Source organism: Cynocephalus volans, chromosome 13, assembly GCF_027409185.1.
Source record: "Cynocephalus volans isolate mCynVol1 chromosome 13, mCynVol1.pri, whole genome shotgun sequence".
In the NCBI taxonomy this organism is placed as follows: domain Eukaryota; kingdom Metazoa; phylum Chordata; class Mammalia; order Dermoptera; family Cynocephalidae; genus Cynocephalus; species Cynocephalus volans.
The window spans coordinates 103,727,060-103,747,610 of NC_084472.1; the positions used below are offsets into that span (position 1 = coordinate 103,727,060).

Here is a 20,551-nt window from a genome sequence, read left to right on the forward strand (position 1 = left end):
TTAAGGATTTCTTATAGAGCTTATCATGTGGTGGTGAACCCTCACAGCTTTTGTTTGTCTGGGAAATACAATCTTTCCCCTTCATTTGTGAAGAATAGCTTTGCTGGGTGTAGTATTCTTGGCTGGCAGCTTTTTTCTTTTAGTACTTTGAATATATCATCCTCTTCTGACCTACAGGGTTTCTGTTGAGAAGTCTGCTGTTAGTGTAATGGGGACTCCCTTGTAGGTGATTTGACACTTTTCTCTTGCTGTTTTTAGGATTCTCTGTTTGTCTATAACTTTTGAAAATTTGACTACCATGTTTCTCAGAGAGGATCTTTTTTGGATGGAATCTGTCTGAGGATCTTTGAGCCTCTTGGATCTGGAAGTTGTATCTCTACCAATACCTGGGAAGTTTTCCACTATAATTTCATTGAATAGGTTTTCAGTACCTTTTCCTTTCTTCTCTCTTTCTGGAACAGCCATGACAGATGTTTGTGCACTTAAGGTGGTCCACTAGCATCTTAGATTTTCTTCATTTTTAAAAATTCTTTTCTTTCTTTTTTTTTCTGCTTGGGTTATTTTGAAAAGACTGTCTTCAAGATCAGAAATTCTTTTTTCTATTTGCTGTAGCCTGCTGCTTATGCTCTCAATTGTAGTTTTTATTTTGTTGAATGAGTCTTTCAGTTCCAGGAATTCTGCTACATTCTTTTTTATGGTACTTATCACTTTGAAAGTTTCCTTCTTCATGTCCTGAATTGATTTTCTCATTTCATTGTGTTATCTAACTGAGTCTTCTTGTATCTCACTGAGTTTCTTTAAGATTGTTGCTTGGAATTCCCTTTCAGACATATCAAGGGTTTCCTGTTGTATGGAATCTGGTGTTTGACAAGTAGTCACATTTTTTTGTTTTTTCATGTTATTAGTATCTCTACATTGATGCCTAGTCATCTAGTAGTTGCTACTTCTGTTACTCTAGGATAGCTTTTGAGGAGAAAGACTCCCTTCTGTAGATTTTTTATATATTGCCTGTTGGGTGGGGAGTTTTAGTTTTGGTCCCAGGTAGACTCACTAGTGTAGACTCAGTTGTTCTGGGAAGACTCAGTAGTTCTGGGTAGACTCAGTATTTCTAGGGGACACTGGCAGCTATGTCTGGGGCTCCACATGGCTGGGCCCACACAGGTGGGTGGGGGCTGTGTGGGCAGCCAGGGTGTCTGGGGCCTCACAGGCAGCTGGATAGCTCATCCCACATGTGTGAGTGGGGCCACATAGGTGGCTTGGATTGGATGTCTGGGGCCAAGCAGGTGGCAGGGACAGCTGTGGCCATGTGGGTAGCTTGATGGATGGGCCTACAGGGTGAGGGGGCCACACAGGTGGCTGGATGGTTGAGGCTGGATGGCTGCACCCATGCAGGTGGGTAGGGCCATGCAGGTGGCTGGAAGGCTGGAGCTGCACAGCTGTCTGGTGCCATGTGGGCAACATGAGCCATGCAGTGGGGTGTTCTTTGCAGGATGAACTCCTGTGGGGGGAGAGCACAATGTCATGGGAAACTGCAGTGGTGGTGGTGGTGGTGGGCTGGGGCAGGAGTAGGAGGAGGGTTCCTGCTGGGAAGTGCTCACATCCTAGCAGATTCTTTCTTTACAAGGGAGAATTCATCCTGGCTGCTCCTGGTTTGTGAGATGTGGTGGTGCCTGAAGACACATGCCTCTTTCTTCTCTACACCACTCTTCTTGGTTTCTGTGCTACACAGGGTCCTCACCAGCCTCCTGTACCCTGCCACGCTCTCCCACCAATGCTTTCCCCCATACTTATCTATTCTTTCCTCACTGTGGTCCCTTTCTGTGGAAGAATCATGTGTTGGGCACCTCTAGTCTGCCTTCTTGCCCCTTCCTCTGATTTTTTTATTTTAACATTTATTTGTACATATTTGTGGGGTACAGTGTATTGTTCACAGAAAAAAAAAAATCAAAACCTTAAATTTCCAAATAAAGAAATTTCCTGACCAGTATTTTTAAGATGACTCTTGCCTGAGTTTCAACATTTGAGAAAATATGTATTTAATTTTTGGAGGTTAGTAGATGTAGCAACCGGCCTGAATATGAGATGGTCAGACTGTATTGCAATTTGACTTTCATTCTGTTGTAGATCAGTTAATGGCATCGTATACTTCGAGTGGTAAATCCTTGAGGGTTTGAGGCAACTTAAAGAGAGATTTTAAGATATCCATACATATTGGTTCACTTTTATGAAAGTAGTAATAGTTAATAAAATTACTTATTTGAAAATAAGACCAATTTATTCTAATCTGGCTATTCATCAATTCATCAAATAATCTGTTCTCCAGAATTTTCTTGGCATTTATTATCTTTTTGGTGAAGGACTAGTGTCTCATAGCTTTATTTCCTCTTGCAGTTCAGTTATTTGGCTGAAACATGGAAGAATTAATATGGTCAGAATTTTAACAATGAAATATATTTAATTGCTTGACTGATGATATTTTCTTTTTGGTATTATTTGCTCTTTTCAAAAGCCATCATTTGGTATAAATTATTAAAATTTCCCACAATTATCAGTTATTTATATATTAACATCAAAATCATTTACCTAGAACATTTCTCCTAATTTCTTAAATGTTCAAAGACATTAATTTTATTCATATTGTTCCTTTTATGAAGTAGCTTAAAGTCACTTAGAAATTGAGAGTATTATATATTTTAAATTATTGTTAGAGTTGTAATATCTTCCATTCATCTAGGGACTGGTGATTCAAAAACTCTGTTTGTAGTTAATTTTAATTAAAAACACTTCTTCTGAAAATACTGCTCCATACCCAAATAATTGCTTACATTGCATATAGTTATTTTTGCCAAGGGCAAAATAGCTAAGACCATAAATTATGATGGCAGGCACATGGTTTGCTGACAGAACTATATGAAATATTGTTTTCATCCTCATGTCAGCTCTGGTACATTCATCTGTACATTAATTCCTTGGGGGATCTTATATAAGTTATAGTTTTAAAAAACATTCCCATCACATGGAGCTCTGTCAACTTACCTTTTCCTCACCAGCCATATTATTCCTCTGAAAGATGATAGAAACTGGGAGTTATGTCTTAACTGCACTTGATAAGAAGTGCCAAAATAGTTACATAGAACCTAAATATTAATAGCCATGAACCAATTTTGTTTAAATTGGATATTTCACAGTCTTACACCTGCAATATTGCAAAGTAGTTATAAAAAGTACACAGAATTCATCTGTATAATATATATGCTCATTTTATATTCTTTACAAGCTGTTTCTTAGATTCCTAATCCAAAAAGGCCATTAGTACCAAAGACATGATTGATAGAGAAAGTTATAATGTTTAGCAGCTCATTGGAGATGACATATTTTGCCAGTTTAATTTGTACATTTTCTCACTATATATACTGTGCACAATATTTCTATGATGATGGTTTTTGATCTTGACTTAGTACCCCTTTTGATTATAAAATATTTATTTTCAGGAACACATTAAATAGTAAAGATGTTTTTAATAAGTACTTCTTAAATGGCTGGTCCTCACTATCAAGCATATTCTGAAAATGGAGCTTTATTTTTACTTACTTCCAACACATTTCATGGGAAATGGAAGTGTCCAAGGAAACATGAAGGCATTAGTTGATTATACATCTTTTCCTAACAGTTTCAATATCCCCCAAGGAGAAAACAGTCCAGGAGATTGAATATACTAGAACAGTTTGGCTATATTATTTAAAAGTATATTCTCATGGAAAATTCCATAATAAGCACAGTGAATTTTAGTCTATTTTTTTTTCATTTTCTTCTAAATTCTTGTTATATTATTTGAAGAAGGGCAGAACATTTTGGCTATAGTTTCTTTGAGTATTTCATTTCACTTATACTCTCCAACCAAATAAAATGGAAAAAGAATAAAAAGGTTGTCACTGTTTTTTTTTTTCATTTTTTTCTTCAATTTAGCATTGAGATATTAGATCCAAAAGAAGTCAACCACCTTTAGTGCAAGATTCTGTATTTTGAAAGTGTGCTGGTGTTTGCGTATTTTATAATAGTGGTAACGTGTTGATTTATAGGAAATTCTGTTCCAATAGATTTTAAGGAGGCAACTTTTAAAATCTGATACATTACAGGAACTTACTCAATTATTAATATCAAAATACTTTAGATGACACATGGATGATGTAGATGATGTGGTGCTGTTGGGACATTGCGCGTCACCATGGTACAGGAACCGTGCTACTTATTTCTCAGCAGATGTATCAGATGGTGCTTGCCCTCAAAGAGCTTATGATTTGGTATAAGAGTCTGTGAAATACAAGGTGGATAGGGCGATGTCTTATAGGCAGTACTAAGCGCCATGGGGTAGAGAAGAACAAACCATTAAATGTGATTTGAAATTGAAAATTTTTGGTGTGAATATGTATTTTATTTAAGATACATAGGAGGGTACTTCAAAACTTTTTGTGGAAAAAAATGGAATTAAAGGATAATATGACTTTTTCCGTGAACTTTTCTTTTTTCTTTTTTCTTTTTTTTTGTCTTTTTCGTGACCGGCACTCAGCCAGTGAGTGCACCGGCCATTCCCATATAGGATCTGAACCCGCAGCGGGAGCGTCGCCGCGCTCCCAGCGCCGCACTCTCCCGAGTGCGCCACGGGCTCGGCCCTTTCTGTGAACTTTTCAAAGACCCCTCAGATGAAAAAAACAAATGCAGAAACCTACACATTTTTTGTCTTATGGCCTCTGTTAGAACGGGGAGAAACTATTTGGGCCATTAAATACATGTGCCTTGTTATTTTTCACTTGAGTTATATAGGCCTTTGTTAAAGCTAACCTAGTAAGAATATTTTGATATCAAATATTTGGGAAACATCGTGGAAGTGATGTTGAAAGTAAACAACAGAAGAAGAATTTCGCTTGATTTGGTACTTTGTTTTTATTTTGCTTAGTGCAGATTAGAAGAATTGTGATGCTTGCACTGTTAGCAGCACTCTTTTAGTGTATGTAAATATTTTGAATTACTGTCACCCATTGGAACTACCTTTGTGCTTTCAATATAAAAAAAATATGATGTATGCATATGTTAAATAAATAATAAAAACTATTTTAGGCCCAGATATTTTAATTCTGAAGGAATATATTGATAGATGTTTTGTAGACATAAATAATCATTATTAATGCATGTGTATTATCTTTCATTTAGTAGTACCAAAATCCAAAACACATGGAGTTGTTTGGCATTGCTCTGTTGCCAAAAATTGTGATGTGACTCTGATGTAACCTGATTTGTTCTGAATAACTCCAAATGGTTCTTCAGACTTGCTCAGGGCCCATCTGGCTCCTGGGAAGCCTTCTGTTGCTATGGCTGTGATCCCAGACTCTGGTGACAGACTGCCTGGGTTCAAATCCAGCCTCTGCTACTTGCTATCTTTACAACTGTGGGCAAGTCGCTTTGCCTTTTTCCCATCTGAAAAATGATGAACAATATAATTAATATCTTGTAGGGCTGTTGTGAGGATATTCCAAGATTATGGAGATATAAATGAGCTGTTATGGTGTTTGGTAAGTAGTAAGGACTGCATTATTGGCCATTTAAAAATAAGTTGTATATAGGTATTGATAGACAGATATATAAAATACATACCTGAAAGCATTCTTCCCATAATATTTCAAAAGCTTCTCTCATATTTTATACATACTAAAAGTAGCTGACATATTGGTCCTACTAAATTTGCAGGATAATTTTTAGATGGTTATTGAGAGATCAAACAATGTGGAATTTTCTGGTACAAAATTATACTATATAATACCTCCCCACTAAGGCACACAGTAATGTTTCTTAGTTATCCATTTCTAAGTATTGCTTTCCTGTCTTATGGGACATACATCAATTCTAAAAATTTGGAGACATACCTAATTAAAGTGCAAATTTCACTATTTCCTGAAAGTCACCACAATATAGTGGATAATAAATCTAATCTGTCTCGCTTATAAAGTGTGTCAGCCCAAGCCATGTGGATGGGCAGCTGCGTTCTGGACTCCGTTGCCTCAATGATTGGTGCCAGTTCATTGAAGCACTCCAGCTGACTCTTAAAACCAGCCTGTAGGATACCATGGAGGTTCTTTTCATGATCACACACAGGCAATGTGGTTAAACCCTCAAGGCATGGAGACTGCTTGCACAATCTACACACACACGCACACACACACACACACACACACACACACACACACACACGTCTTGATTATTTGAATTTTGACAACAGGAAGAACATGCCAGATAGCCCCTTGGCATCATAAGTAATCATTTCCTCTGACCTCTGTGTGGATTAGCAGAATATGATCTCTGCAGAATTTAGGATTAATTGTACCAAAGAAAAGAACCTCTCTAAAATCTAAAATGTAGGCTTGGTCATTAGTTCATTTTGCATGCTGTGAAAACTATATTTGGCATCATTAACAGCTGCTTGCATGAAGTGTTCAGCACTAAAATATGATTGGTGAACACTCAGAATTTTATTTTGTGGTATTGCTTGCAATTATGGAGATGTCGATAGAACAATTTCCATCTCATCTAAACCCTAAACTAAGAAATAAAGTGGTCTATAATACGAATGTCCCTTCTATTTGATACTTTGCTAATTTTCCTGTTTTAAATTTTTTTTTAATTCTACGAGGGAAAAGAAAGCTGTTTTTTAGTTGATGTTTACGTGAATACACATCACGATACCATTTCCTAAGTGATTCAAGCAGCAATCTTGTTTTAGCATATTTCCCCTGAAATGCAGGCCACAGAATTTCAGAGATGATTTTAAAAAGCATTCTAATGACCTCGTGACAAACTCTACCTAAATCAGGAGCATAGGCTTGCCTCCAAAACGTTAACTTATTTATAATCACTTTGTTATTGCCTTGGTTGCTATTATGGTGGCTTTAGTGGTCATTAACCAGAGGCAGTGGAATGAGCTCTGACAGCAGGCAGGAAGTCTGAGTGGAGCCGGTATGGTATATGAGTAGGGGAACAGCCAGTGCTAGCAGTGTGCTAAATGATTCAGCTGGCCCTCAAAAAAGAAAAAAAAAGAGAGAGCAAATCCTTGGCTTGTAGCATTTGCCATGGTGTAAGTATTCCCACCATGGTTATTTTCAGGCTACCAACATGATGTCACTAAGTGTGGAGTTGGGAAGAGATGCGTGCAATATGACATCAATGGAACAGCCCTAATTTGGTTTTTTTCCTCAGTGAGTTATTTGTTTAAATGACTTTTATTTGCCTTTTTCTCACTATTGGAATAGACACTATGGTAAAATATATATGCCATAAAGTCACTGATATGTCCATGCCCTTGTTAGAATAAAAACTAAGAATTCTGTATTTACCTTTATGACTTCTGCCTTTGGCCAAAGTGATAAGCTGGAAGCAAGGCAAAGAGATGAGAAGTTGTGTGGTTAGGCAGGTCGCCAACCGGGCTAGATAGCAGTGAAGGGACCAAGTTCTAGTCCGGATTGGCAAGAATTATCTAGGTGATTTTGGACAATTCACTTCACTCAGTAGCTCAACACCGATCAGTTTTTGTATGCCTACTATGTGCCAGGTATTGGAAGACATGAAGGTGAACCAAGAGAAATTTGGCCTTAAAAGAGTTTATAGCTTAGTGGGAAAGAGAAAAACAGGTAATAATACAAAGTAAGATAAGGGTTAGCACAGAGCTGAGGAAGCTCGTAGGAGGGAGGTGGGCCCTGATCTTGCCAAGTCCTGGAAGGCCTTTGGAAGAGTTGATTGTGTACCTGACATGGAAGAATGGATGGGAAACAGACAAGCAAAGAGGGCTGAGGCGAGAAGCATCTGTGTTTGGTTTTAGATCTCAGGTTTCAGTACTTCACCATTAAGTATCTGGTGTTTGTTTTAGGCTTTCTTTTCTTTTTTCAGAACCCCTTCACCATATTAAAAGGCTAACTGAGAAAAGAAGAGAGAAGACCCAAATAACAAAAATTAGAAATGAAAAAGATGATATTACAACTGGTACCTCAGAAATACAAGGAATCATTAGAGACTACTCTAAACAACTGTACGCCTACAAATTTGAAAATCTGGAGGAAATGGATAAATTTCTGGACACACACAAACTACCAAAACGGAGCAAAGAAGATATAGAAAATCTAAACAGGCCAATAACAATAAAAGAGATTGAAGCTGTTATCAGAAGGCTCCAACAAAGAAAAGCCCAGGCCTGGATGGGTTCACTGCAGAGTTCTAGCAAACCTTCAAAGAGGAACTGATACCAATTCTCTACAAACTGTTCCAAAAGATTGAAACAGATTCAATTCTCCCAAACTCATTCTATGAGGCAGACATCACCCTGATACCAAAATCAGACAAAGATACATCAAAAATAGAAAACTACAGGCCAATATCCTTGATGAATATAGACTCAAAAATCCTCAATAAAATACTAGCTACAAGAATACAGCAACACATACACAAAATTATACACCATGATCAAGTGGGATTCATTCCAGGGATCCAAGGTTGGTTCAACTTATGCAAATCAATAAACGTGATACACCACATCAATAAAAGCAAAGACAAAAACTGCATGATCATCTCTATATAGACTGAAAAAGCATTTGACAAAATTCAACATTCGTTCATGATACTCTCTAGAAGTTGGGTACAGATGGAAAGTATCTCAACACAATTAAAGCCATATATGATAAGCCCACTGGCAATATCATCCTGAATGGATGAAAAGCTTTCAGCTTTTCCCTTAAGAACAGGACTAGACAAGGCTGCCCACTCTCACCACTCCTATTCAACACAGTGTTGGAAGTATCAGCCAGTTTTCTTCTGTTTCTAATTTGCGAAATTGTTTTTACTAATACATGAGTGTTCAATTTTGTATTTTTTCCATTATTCTGTTAATGAGGTGAATTACAATGATAGAGATTCAAAATTAGACCAACATTATATTTTGGGAAAAATATACACACACACACGTGTAAATACACGTGTGTGTGTGTATGGTTTTTGAGACTATGTTAAAATTGCACTTGTTCAAGAAATTTCTTTATCTATTTTACCCAAATTGTCAAATTTATTGACATAAAGTTGCTTCTCTTATTATCTTTTTGATGGCTATAGGGCCTATATTAATGTCCCTTTTGTTTTTATACCTGATATTAATAATTTGTGCTATAGTTTTTTCTTTATTAAGAAAACCTTGTCAGACATTTTTAATTGTGTTAGTCTTTCCCAAGAACAAATTGTTGCCTTTGTTATTTTCTCTATTGTATGTTTTTTTTTTTCTGTTTTATTGAACTGCATTCTTTATTTTTTCCTTTTTCTACTTTCTTTGGATTTAATTTTCCATTCTTTTTCTAACCTTTTAAGTTGGAAGCTTAGATTATTGATATTCAGCTTTCTTCTTTTCTAATATATGCATGAGAGGCTGTAAATTTCACTATAATCAGAGTTTTAGCTACATTCTCTAAGTTTTGATATAGATATTTCTTATAACATTTAATTAAAAATATTTTCTAACTTTCGTTGTGAATTTTTTCTCTTATACATAGATTATTTACAAGTGTGTTGCTTAATTTCAAACATTTGGGGATTATAAAGTTATTTTTCTGTATTTGAGTTCTAGCTTATTTACACTGTGGTCAGAGCACATAGACTGTATGACTTTGGTGCTTTAAAACTTAGGACTTGCCTTTTTGCTTATTATATGGCCCTATTTTGGTAAACATTCAATTTGCACTTTTGAGTGACATGTATTTTGCTTATTTTGGATGCAGTGTGTTATAAGTGCCAATTAAAGCAAGTTTGTAAAATATGGTAGTCAAATCTTGTATACCATTAGTGATTTTTTTTTTTTTTGACTTGTCTGTCAGTTACTGAGAGAGGTATGTTAAAATCTCTAATTTTGATTGTGGATATGCTTAGTCTTTATATAATTTAAAGCTATGGTATTAGGTCTATAAACATTCTTAATGCATTCTTAATGCTTATGGCTTTCTGGTGGAATGACCCTTTTATCATTATTAATTTAAAAAATTGATCTCTAGTAATGCCTTATAGTCTATTTGTTTGTTATTAGTATAGCAATAATTTATCTTTCAAATTAGATTATTCAATCCATATGAATCTGTTGTAGTTCCTAGTATGCGATATATTTATCTTGCTTAAGTCTGATAGAGCGTATTAATTCTACAGCTTTTTTTTCATTGAAACATAATTGATTGTACATATCTGCAGGGTGCAGCATGTGAATATCAATACCTGTGTGTAATACATGATGCTCAAATCAGGATAACTAGTATATTCAACATTACACAATGTAATAATTTTTTGTGGCCCTTTACCAATTTCTTGCTATCCTCCCCCTACCCACCTGTGGTAACCTCAGTTCTGTTCTCTCCTTTTGAAAGTTCAAAGTATTGTTGAGATTGCTGTAGCTTTCTTTCTTTCTTATTTATTTATTTAGCTCCCACTTATAAGTGAGCACATGTGATATTTCTCTTTCTGTACCCGGCTTATTTCACTTAACATAGTTTTCTCTGAGTTGATCCATGTTGCTGTGAATAGAAGAATTTCATTTTTTCTTATGACAGAGTAGTATTCCATTGTGTATCTATACCACATTTTCCTTATCCAGTTATCTTTTGAGGGATGTATAGTTTTATGTCTTTTATCAAGTTTAGAAAATACTCGGCTTATATATATTCAGATATTTCTTTTATATTAATCTCTCCATTCCTTTTGAGATTTTAATCCCTTGTATGAGTATATTACTCCTTTATACTGTGTCTTTATGTTTTTTTTTTACAGATTCCATTTTTATCCTCTCCACGCTTCTGTCCAAATGTTTTCTTCTGTCTTATTTTCTTGTTCATTAATCTTTTTCCTCTGTGTCAATTCTGCTGCTAAGCTGCCCTGCATTTTTAAATTAGTTATACAATATTCAGTTCTAAAATTTCCATTTCATTATTTTTCATTGATTTCAGTTCTTTGGTGAATTTCTCCATCTTGTCATCTGTTTTGTTAAACATAAAAATCCATATGTAACTGCTATATTTAATCCATCTGATAGGTCCATTTCTGCCGTATTTTCTCCTGATTTTCAGTCATTTGATCTTGCACGTTTGTGTGCCTGGTAATTTTGGATTGGGTATCAGACATCATGTATGAAAAACTTTTACAGGCTCTGAATAATAACACAGTATCTCAGAGAAGATAGTTTTTTTCTTTTGGAAGAAACTGAAGTAGGAGGAGATGAGCTTGATCCAAATAGAAACTGAGATAATTCAAGGTTGCAGTTCAGTCTTTCTGAGATCTTGCTCTGTTTAATTTCCCCCTTTTCCTAGGATATAGCTTTTTAGTGGTCTCAACTGAAAACTTGGGCCCTTTTTCTTTATGGGTCCCAGACTCCAATTTTTGCCTCTTGGTTCCATGGCACTACTGAAAGCTCTGAGCTACTGCACTCCACTCAGCCTCTCTGCCCTTTATTGCTTCTGAGTAGTCAATTGCCTCAAGTGCAATGCGTTTCCCTTCTTTCTTGATCTTGATCCTTCACGTTCTAGCTGTCTTAATCATTCTTATTCAAACAACACTTTCTTCTGCATTTACAGTTGTTGTATCAGTCTGATAGAAGCTGCTCTGCTATAGCTGGAAGCAGAAATCCTGTCATTGAAGGATATTAAGTACTGGAATGATGTGATTTGATTTGCATTTAAGAAAGATTTCCCTGAATGTCAATATCCTTATCTGTGCAATGAAGGATTTTGATAAAAACTGTCCTCTAAGGCCCTTTTCAGATCCAATATTCTGCAAGTCTTGTGAGTATTAATAGTATGTTATACCATTATTTTAAGCTGTAAAAGCCCCAGGACTTTAGTTACTTGAAGTTAGAAAAGAATAGGCTCTGGAGAAAATGGCAAAGAAGAAAACTGTCATTCTTGGTGTCTTCCATGTGGCTTCCTTCCTGTCTTTCTTGCCAGCTTCCAGCAGCATCCTCTCTTTCTTGGTCTTTGTTCTCTGGGTATCTAGACTATGTTTTCAGTCGCCTGACCACTCTCTTCTATGTGGTGGTGCCCATTCCACACCCTCTTCTAAAGTGCTTCATACTCATAATTAAGCTCCACCCTTCACCCTGCCTTTTTCTGACACACATTTAAAAAATCCTGTTTTCTCAATATTATTTTACTAAGCAAATGTGCTCTAAATGATAAAAAGTTCCTACTTAATGTTCCATTCCCATAGCAGCGGATGTGCACTTTATACAGTTAGCAGGATTTGGTTGTGGGACAATAAGCAGAACAGCATTTCAGGCTCCACTGAAGAGAAGTATCTGTGTAGGAAGCCGTTCTCTGTATTTGTTAAATTACACTTCAAAGTGCTGTTGACTGCTCTGCAGACATTTAAGTTTGGTTCTGGGTCTGAGACAAGCTAAGAGGAGGTCACTGAAGAGAACTTAGGTCCTTGGAAAGTAAAACAAAAACACAAGCCCCAAACCAGAAGTCGATTTCATTCCTCAATTAAAATGAAACTATGAGTTTTCTTACTCACAGGCACTACTTTTCCTTTCTAGAAGATAAAAAAAAAAAAAAAAATTACTTCATTATAATGCAAACAATATTTGTTAAAAAAAATATAATAAAAGAGAAAAATAGAAAAGAAGTTCTAGCTCTCAATGAGCCTGGCTGAACTTTTTAAAATTTCGTCTTGTCTTTTATATACTTTTACACATGGTGGGACTCATTCTTAATACAGACTTTTAAACATTGCTTAAAAATCTTTACCTAAATTGTATGCATTTTCTATGTTATTGTAATATCTTGGTAAGCATTATTTTAATGATATATATAAAATAATACTATATAATATATATTTCATATATATTACAGTTTGCAATGAAGCTGTTTCTTTAAGGTGGATATTTATTTAACTATTTCCTTATTGTTGGATTTATTTTGAATGATAAATAACGTCTTATGCAGACAACATTTTTTAAGAAAATTGCTGTAAATTGCCAAACCGAGACATTTCACTTCCTGTTATCCCATCACTACCTTTGATAACGCATCTGAACTTTCCTGTACTATATTTCATTCCCTTCTTTCTTCTTATTTCTAAACACCGTATATATGTCTTGTTGCATACACATCATTCCTTTACCACTCCTACTTGTTGATCTTGCCACTGTTATTTATAGGCCTGTCGGGTCTTGGAAGATGGTTATTTCATGTAACCGAAGCCTCTCTTCTCTCCCTGACTATAAATATTTCATCATTAACATCTCCCCCTGCAAAGCATCCTTAAGGACCCACTCCTCTCGTCCTCTAGTCAGTGTGCCTTCAGGATTCTGTAACTGACTGGGCCTGATTGCCTTCCAGGTCAGTAGGACAGATGTGTAGCCTAGGAAGGCAACTAGTGCGTTCAAGTGAAGGCTCCTGGCCAGTTGGTGACTGTGAACAGGATTCTTTTAAGTATAATCAGTAACCTGAGGATCTTAACTAATAACATAATCAAAGGAAGTGCCGTTACTACTCACAACATAAGAAGGAGCTTCAGTTAACTGGTGAAAGAAGTCAGAGAAAAGCATTTAGATTTTTAATTTGTTGATTATCTATTGAAAAGTTTAAAAGATTGTCATTCAGCTCTTGTTACAGAAATTCCTTAGACTTTAGTAGCTGTGAGCCCTAATGGGGCCTAGAAACCCCAGCAGGTGGTACAGGTTCCAGAACCTAGTAGATCATTTTTCATTGACTAGAATTTCATGTGCAGCCTATCACGAGGCAAAGTGACTCAGTGATCCTGTGTGTTCATTGCTTCCTCCTTCGTTTACCTCGATTAAACACCTTTGGTGATTGTTTTATGCATGTTGCTTTCTAAACAACTTTATCAGGGAGTTACAAACAGCTAGCTATTCTACACTCTTTAGTTAGTGTCTGGGATCAGTGGGTGTTAGTTAAGGGGATAAGGTTATTTTGACATTTTAAGGCAGAACAACTTAGAAATTGGTATCTGTTTTGGAGCCAGCTTGCTTTGTGACCTTATATAATGCCATCAGTTTTTCTGAAATTTATGTTTTCTTCAGTGTGTGGCAATGATAGCACAAAACTACCCCTGGCTTTTTTGGGGGGCATCTTGCTGGCCGACTTTATAAAATCTGAATCACACTATATGAATGAAGAATCATTTGTGGCAATTGCTCTTTTCCACATGTTCCTTTGCTTTGAACGCCGTATCTGAATATTAGATTGTTTCTCCAGATGTTACAGGCTCATGTTTCCTTCTGGTGAATTTGATTGTTGGTTCCTGCCTATGTTTCTCGGGATTTGTCTTATTTCTCTGTTAGGTAAGGTTTTTATAAATGCTCGATGCTTTAGGGTTTGGATTCAGTTCAGATGGAGAAAGCTTCCAGCGGACTCGTGCACATCTACTTCCTCCCTGGAGAATGGTGTGAAACAGTCTGCTCTCCCTCCCGCCTCTGATAGGGGCGGAGCTTCTATTGTTTCTTCTCTCCTAATATATTGAGTGTCCTGACCCCTCACCTAAACCTTAGGTCAGAGGGAGAAGCAATGATCGTTCTTAATTCGATGATTACTACCATATGCTTCCCTTTCGGTGGAGTCCCCCGAAAGAATGACCACACCTACAAAGGAAGGAACGACAACAAAGAAAGGCCTGGAAAGCAGGCTTTGACTCCAAGCATGCCGTGGTGTGAGTTGCAGCCCCATCGCCTGCAACTGTGTGACCTTGAGCAAGCTGCTTAACTCATTAGGGCCTTTATTTCCTTACCTATAAAACTACTGTGATCGTTATTATTATTACAAACGGGGGTAAGTGCCTTATTATTTTGTTGTGAAAATCACATGTGATAAATGTCCTAACGTGCTTAGCACGGTGTCTGGTGCATATTATGTACTTAATAAATATTATCTGAAAAAATAAACACATTAAAAAAAAACCCCCCAAGAGTCAAGGAACATAACACTATGCCCCAACTTGTGAAAGATTAAACCTCTTGTGTCTCCAGGATTTTGAACGACTTATTCCAGAAAGTCACTATGGAGGAGAAGGGGGCTCTGGAACTATTGCAAATTCGAGGGGATGGTCTGAGGACAGTCTCACTTCTGTCATTTGCTCAGTTGCTCTGGTGAAAGCTGAGGTTCTTGCTATAACGACTCTGTCGCGCTCAGTGACTGTACTGTAAATGTTTCGTGTGAATTGGCACTGCTCTAAAAGAAAGCCTGGAAAACAGGGCGGCAATTGGCAGAGCTGTCATTCTATTGAGTCAGGGAGGGCTTTGGCAATCAGTCCCTCATAAGAGGTGTAGCGGTTCCACCTGCAGCTGAATGGCTCCCAGACCTAAATAGACTCCTGAAAATGAAGACTTGCATCTCCCTTCCTATTCTTGCCTACTTTAAAGAAAGGATTTGGGTAACTAATTTTTTCATCTGTTCATTAAAGTTTACCAATTAGAGCATGTGCTGCAAATCACAGGTTCCTGGACCTCAGGTAAAATGTGATTTGTAGATAATATTGACATATTTCACGGTGAATAGTCCTTGATCTTGGATCCTTTGAGTGTCTTTCAGCTCGCACATGTAGTTACAGAAAGACTTGGAAGCACAATTTTCAGGCCAGTGTCTGATGTATTTTGTAGGTTTATAGAACCGGCTACTTGAAAATATTATCAAAAGAAGCAGCACTTTGGATGCTGTAAGTATAGGGCAAAGCCAAGTAGTGGGTTGAATCTTTCTTGTGCTTTTCCTTTGAGATCACCTTATTCCAGGATCCTAGGAGGATAGAAATGTTCCTATTTTGCTATATTTCTCTGAAGATCCCTCTTGTATTTTCTCTGGTCCTAACTTGAAGAATTGTCCTCATTGGAAGTGAGAACTTTAAGAGACTATTTTCTACAGAAATTGTGTGTTTTGCTCCCTTCAAATCCTCATTTTTCACGTGAAAGTGTATGTTCAGATGAAACAAGCCTCATGGAGAGCACATGGCTTAGATCATGTGAGGCTCTCATGGCAAGGCTGAGATTTGCATTTATTTGATAATCTGAGTGCTGAATTTTCTCAGCTTTGAAATAGCTAGAGGGAGTGTGTGTGTGTGTGTGTGTGTGCGTGTGTGCATGTACATGTGCACAACTCTGAATTATTTTTTTATATGTAGTGTAGTATTCCACGATTGTAAGTTCTGGAAAGCAGCTGCCTTTAATGCAAAATATATTCTCACACACAAACTCACTTTTTGAATTTTGTTTCTTTTTGTTTTATTTAAAGAATTTACAAAATCATTTTGTGGTTGAAAAGTGATTTAGATTTTGTATAAAATTTTGGATACATTTTTTAAATCTAGATTTTAGCTAACAAGTACTGACTTAACAGTAGAAAGAACTTCATTTTCAAGGATCATTCAGTAGTTTAGCTTCTTGTTTATGACAATGTACTGGTGTTTGTTAAGAGATAGTAGAGTTTAACATTTATACAGATCTCACAATAATGCTTTATGTATATTTACTCATTTGATTCCTACAGTAACCTTATGGGGTATTACTATTATCTCCATTAAAAAGCACAGAAGTAGAGAGTAGAATAATGGTTACCAGAGGCTGGGAAGGGAATGACAGTGGGAGAGGTGGGGGAAAGGTGAGAGGGTGGGGGGCAGGTGGATTAAGTTACAGGTAGACAGTAGGAATAAGTTCTGGTGTTCTAGTCCGACTGTAGCTAATAATATTGTATTTGTATTTCTAAACAGCTAGAAGAGAGGATCTAGACTGTAATCACCACAAAGAAAAGATAAACCATCAGATGATGGATATGTTATCTACCCTAAGTGGATCATTGTATAACATATGCACGTCTATGTACAATTAAAAATAAAAAACAAAATTAAAAAAGAGGACAGGGATAATGTCAATTGTCTAAGATCACAAAAACTAGCAAGTGTAAGAACTGACATTCAAAACAAAACAATCTGGTTCCATCTCAGTGCTTTTGCATATGTTACTAGAACAAGTCTTGTTATTTATAACTGATAAATAATTATAAATCATATGCATATGTGTGTGGGTGCTTCTGTGTTTGTAAATACACTTACTAAACTGAGAATTAACCACTTTAGTCTGGGACTTCCACATTTTAATAAACTTTTTTACATATGTATTGAATAAGTTGCAAAGTTGAGATGTGTTGCCTGCCTTCATGTGGCTTATGTAATCTTGCACGTGAGAAAAGTACATGATTATCACAAATACTCATAGATGTGTCATATGTACATTTACATATACAGTTGCAAAAAGTTTGTGGGCAAATTGAATTGAAAGATAATACAAATTCTTCCACGAACTTTTTGAAGAGCTTTCTGTGTGCCTTTATTCTCTCACTCTTTTTATATATATAAGAAGGTGTGTACACAAACACACCTTTACTTTCCACTGTAAAGTAGAAAATTTTATTATCATGGAAATTGACTTCTCTACCCAGAAAATTGGTTGATTTTCTTCCAAGGAATTTGTCCCCACATTTCACCTCTGTGGATGAATTATGCATATATTGGCTGGTAGCTGCTATTTAATGAACCTTTTCTATGTGTCAGGATCTGAGCTCTGTCTGCCTACCTTTCTATCTTTTTCTCAGTTAATTCCAGCTGTTAAACTTCATGGTGGCAGAGGTCCTCATTAATTTCGGGAGAATGGGCAATGGAGCCAGTCCAACAGAGGCTCCACTCCTGCTTCTGCCACCTAGCCAGCTGTGTGTGACACTGGGTAATTCGTGCTGAGTCTCAGTTTCCTCGTCTGTCAAATGGAAGATAATGAACACTCATGATGATGTTTTGATTCCATTCTGCAAACATTCTGAGTGTCCGCATGTGCCAGCTGTCATTTTAAGTGCTCGGTACATCAGAAGAGGCTCTTGGGAGCTAGAAAGCAGCATCTTTTGGGGTCCTCCAGGACACAGGTGTCCCTGGTCTTTTCATGATGACAAAATCCTGGCTGAATTTGGAGTTCTAGGTGTTTTTTCTCCTGTGTTGAAGTATTGCGTAAGGCTGCATGAGAAACTTGGCCTATTGCTTTACAGTGTACTTATTAAGACATTCTGCTTAGCTCCATGAAGGCTTCCCTCTGCTCTGTAGCTTAGGAGGAGAAAATGGCCTTGCTGTGGAGAGAAGAGGATAATAGTGACTAGGGCATAGAGTAAGTGAGCAGTAAACACAGAGAAATGGCAAAGAAAGTGGAGAAACGGGTGGTGGAGCATGGAAGGGCAATAGGCAGGGCTCACAAAGGAGGTAGGGGAAACTAATATTACAGGAAATATGTAAGTTTTTATTGCTTTTAAGAAGTATTATGGTAAAATATCTTCCTCCACCGGAAAAAGCAATGGCAAGCAATTTTTAAAATTTTTATTTTGTGACTTATGTTTAAGTATTAGGTATATAGTAGTTCACAATAAGTATTTATCAGTTTAAACTGAATAATCAGCATGCTCTAAAAACTTAACCAAATACAAAAAACTCTTTAGTTAGCTAAAACCTAAAAGGTAGTCATCCATATGTTATGTTATTTTAAAATACTTTATGATTTCATAGTTAAGAAGCTTCTCAGAAATTGGTATACAGCCAGGTATAAACTTTCAATTTTATGTTCCCTTTTTTAAGCACCTCAAATTCTAGCAATGTTTGTTTCTCCTTTTTTCAGTTAACTTAGAAAATTTGCATTTAAACCTCTATTGTCTTGGTTCAGGAAGAGCAAAGCGGCACATCTCAAAAAGTGACCAGATTTGTACAACCGTGTAGTACATTTCTGATTTACATACATGCTACCTCAGAAAAGTTTTCTGAAACACAAACTCACTTACTCATTTTATTTTTATGCCCTAAAGGGTAGCCCAGATAAATAGGCTGCGAATTTGAGGCCTGTGTAATAACGCATTTTAGGATTAGAATGCAGTTGTTGATATTTTTTGAGTGTCTGTCACATACGGAGTGCAGTATTAGGTGCTTTAACCAGCTGCTCTATCATCCCTTCAGGCTATTGGATAAATACAAATAAGAACATAAAATCCAAATAAATCACTAAATCCGTGAATCGAAATGGATGTAAATGTACTCTTTGCAGATATCTGAATCATACTGTGAGTTGTCATAGAACTTTAATCTTGTGCAAATGTCCTTATCTCCAAGTAAGTGTACTCAACAAAACTTAATTTTTCTTTTAAACATTTTACAGATAGCATACTTAAGACAAATTTAAGAATCACGTTTAAAAGAATTATAAAAGTAAAAATGCAGTAGAAAGACTTTCCCATTCAGAATTTCCTGGTCAATAATTGGTTTCAAGTTGGTTTTCAATGACAACGTAGAAAGGCTCATACATGAACCTCCACATGCTTCCACCACCACTCCCATGCTCTGCTTTCCTCTTCTCTCAGTGTCACATCTTGTCCTTTCCCTTTTTTTCTGCTGGAAGAAAAAAGAAGATGGATCCAAACAAATACATGTAAGCGCTGGGGACTTTGCTTTGTTGGTTGCGTTAAACAGCATTGAAAGGGGTTAGGTGGAGAAAATTTAATGGGAAGGGTGAATTTTTAGTAGTGTTTAAAGGGAAAATGAAAAAGACACATTTTAGGTTGTGAAATAAGTAAAAGGCACTTTTAGATATTAGGGATGGCATGTGAAAACTCGGAGTTAAAACAGGCACGAAATACTAGACAGCACATAGACTTATCTAAATTGAGAAGAATGTACTAGAAGTATTGGGTGAGGAAGCAGAGACACAGCTTAGGTAGTGAAGAAAAATGGAGAGAGGGGCCGGGGTAGTGGAGAGATGAACACAAGCTGCCTTGTCACCCCTTTCAATACTGAGCATAAGAGGAGTCAAACTGTTCAGGTAACCAGATTCCGAATGCGAGATGAGGGATGGACGACTGGACCAGAACCTTCTAGAGAAGCCATGGATAGGGAAGCCGCAGGGACTTCCTACTGTGTGCTGCACCAGGTCCACACTCTGTGCCTATCCTGTTGTCCTCACAGTGTGATTTCATTCCCCTCATCCTCCCTGGGGAGGCTGTTACACCAATCTTTAGTCTAAGGTATTATTATGGCTATTACCCGTTTATCAAGATGGTACCCATTCTTCAGTTCTAGCTCCACAGGCTTTCTTTAACTACTGTAATTAACATTGATTTGTGCTTTGCTTACCTTGTTTTCACACATGATTAGCACTATATACAATAACATTTACTTTTTCTTTCATGTGTACTAATTTTGTTTCTTTGGCTTAATCAGAAATCCAGAGTTCAAAGAAAAACCATGAACACAGAACTAAAGGTTTAGATAGATCTCATCCAACCCTTTCATTTACAAAGAAGGAAACTGTAAAATGGAAAGTACAGTGATATTGAATGCCTACTGTGTGTCAGACAGATCTAACATATCAGTAGGTATCACTCATTTAATCACCCCCAAGATCATAGGCAGTACATGCTATTATTGTCACCATTTTACAAATGAAAAGACTGATATGCAGACAGGTGGC

General features: G+C 36.7%; 1 protein-coding gene across 2 annotated transcripts in view; it reads left to right on the forward strand.

The window, feature by feature from the left end:
• NRG1 (neuregulin 1) overlaps nt 1–20,551 on the forward strand; it is a 994,199-nt gene that overhangs the window by 260,667 nt on the left and 712,981 nt on the right. The gene's annotated exons all lie outside the window — the stretch shown is intronic.